The sequence below is a fragment of the Chamaea fasciata genome, unplaced genomic scaffold (genome assembly GCF_029207755.1).
Source record: "Chamaea fasciata isolate MVZ Bird 193981 ecotype frontalis unplaced genomic scaffold, bChaFas1.0.hap1 SCAF_12, whole genome shotgun sequence".
Taxonomy (NCBI): Eukaryota; Metazoa; Chordata; class Aves; order Passeriformes; family Sylviidae; genus Chamaea; species Chamaea fasciata.
This window is the reverse complement of record NW_027094097.1, coordinates 2,806,257-2,808,951: the sequence shown is the minus strand read 5'-3', so window position 1 is coordinate 2,808,951 and position 2,695 is coordinate 2,806,257.

The following is a 2,695-nucleotide window of genomic DNA, read 5'->3' as shown; positions in this document are numbered from 1 at the left end:
TCATGTTACAGAACAAATGCTCCTGTGTTTTGGTTTATGCTATATTAGAGGGATTATCTAGTGAAATCTGATTTGGAAGTGGGATACTATGGAAATGCCACTGGATTTCTCCACAAAAACAACCAATTTCTGTTTGCCCAAGTGCAAAATATTGTTACCTACCTGCCATAAAAAATAAAGTCATCAACTAAACACAGTCTTTAAGCACCTGAACAGTTTCCCTGATTCCTGAGAACTGCTGGATGATGCTGCAGAATCAGCAAGTGCAAAGTGAGCTTCTCCCTATGACATTCCTGCCATTCATCACCTGTTTGGGATAAGAGTGCAAGCACCTGAGATCTTTTGCTGTAGAAGTCCCTTTTGCTAGCAGGATTGAATCAATAAATGACTTCAAATGTTGTGATGATACCAAGAGCAAGATGATTTGCACAGAGTACTTGCTAGTGAGTGTAGAGCACCATAGTCCCTCACTAGAGTTTTAGTTGAACAGGAGAACATAAAAAGGGTCTTGAATTACTCTAACTGAAGACTGTGAAAAACACGCTCTTGTGTTTCTTATTCCTTACTTTAATTGAACACAAAGATATCAGCACTTCAGTGTCAGCTGCTACACATAAAATCAAACTTGGAGGGCAGTAAATACAGCAGAACTGAAGCTTTAGTGTTATACATTGAGAGAAACATTCAAGATAGAATTGTCTTAACTAACACTACTACTACAATAACAACCTTAAATTTATTAAAATAGAACTAAGTTTAAACGCATTTGCCTTTCCTTTTCATTTTTATTACGTATTTTTTATCTCTAAGAAACCAAACTCACTTAACATAAACTGGGTATTTTCACTTTCCTAGCTGTTGTAAATTTTCACAATGTTGCAATCTCAGAAGAGATTTTTAAACATCAATTTTAATAAAAACTTGAGTAAAAGTGTTTAAAACAGGATTTGCCACTAGTCATTTGATATAAAAATTACTTGTTGTGATTCTGTTTTTCCGATAGGAGCTTTCTAATCAGTCCTTGTGTGGAGGGCACAAAGTTGTGGAATTGCCTCTCTAGCAAAACCCAACTTAACCCATTCCTGGGATTTGACTGAAAGACTTGTGCTGCTGAGCAGAGTGGCTGCTGGATTTACTTCCTCAGGTGTGTCTGTTCTGGTGGCCTTTCCCTGCCTTCTTCATGTCCTGGTAGGCAGAACACTGAGTGGGGACTCTGGCAAAGTGACAATAAAACCCCCTGCGGTGACAGGTGGCCTGAGGCCACATGCAAAAAAAAAAGAAATAATGGCTGGGTGAAGCACACTGTGCTTTTGGGTAAAAAAGCAAAGTGTCAGTAATTATTAGAGTATTTATTTAAATGGTGTTTACTAGTTATTACAATACGTTTCTATGATTGACGGGGGCTAACTCCACCTGCCTGGGGAACTGGGCCCTGCCTCGGGCAGGATTTAGGCTCCCAGTGACCAATCTGGAGAAAGGCAAGTTGCTCTTCAGGCAAATTGTCACAGACCTGCCAGAGGACGGCCACAGGATTTAAGTCATGGTGAGATCAGTAGGGATGGCTGAAAATGCTCTGAAGGAAAAAAAATTCCAGCAAGAAATATTGATTTGACGCAGTCTGGGTATTCTTCAGGACTGTGTGAATTTTACTGGAGCTTCCTGATAGAAACCTTGCAGAGGTGGGTTTTCCTAGCAGGGAGCCAGCAGCTGGCAGGGTCCAGCTTCCACTAGAGATTTTTCTGATGGGACAGGGAGGCAGCTGGGGAGCTAGAGACTACATTAAAGCTGGTCTGATTTAGTTATTCAAAAAGTGAATGTTCTCAAATATTTTGTTCCATAGAAATCTTCATGTATCCAGCCAACACATTATGGTATAGAATGAAACCATTAAAAATGGAAAAGAATTTTTCTGCACATCTTAAAATACATGTCCCAGGCCATCACAGTGTTTACAAAAAGCTGTGGCTGAACAAAATGGTGAGTTTTAATGGAATTTTCGGCAGGGGAAAGGGCAAATATTCTAGAAATGCACCTCAAATTTATTAAAATACACACATATTGTGAGTTCCCTCCCATTACTTAGTGCAAAAAAACCAAATTCTGCATGTGATTTATACTCACTCTGATGACTTTGCTGATGACTTTTTGACGTTTCTATTTTTTTAATTGGGACATTTGCCTGAGAAACAGCTGATCCATGGAAACGTTTTCTTGTTATGATACTGTTTTCTAAATCAGTAAGAGCGGGTTTGTTGTTTTGGGGTTTTTTGGTTTTGGTCTTTTGGGGGTTTTTGGGTTTGGTTTTTTTTTCTTAATGTATTTTAACAAGTAACAAAGGCAGTGAGTTGGGAATCCTGACGGAGCAATCCGCCTCGGGCACGCAGCCCAGGAGGAGCCCCGGGCGTGGATGGGGATGCCGCAAACAGCAGCGGGATTCTTGCTGCGCGCTCAGGTGCTTCGCAGGTACTTCCAGGGGGCTCGGGCGGAGCAGGACGGGCGGCGAGCGAGCCCCAGCGGCTCCGCAGGTCCCCGGGGCGGCGCCGGGCGGGGCCTGGCGCGGGGGGCGGTGCGGGGCGCGGGCGGGGGCCGGGCCCGCGGGGCAGCTGCGGCCGGGGCCGCGCATCCAGCGGCTCCAGCGGCTCCAGCGGCTCCAGCGGCTCCAGCGGCTCCAGCGGCCGGGCGGGGAGAGGCGGGC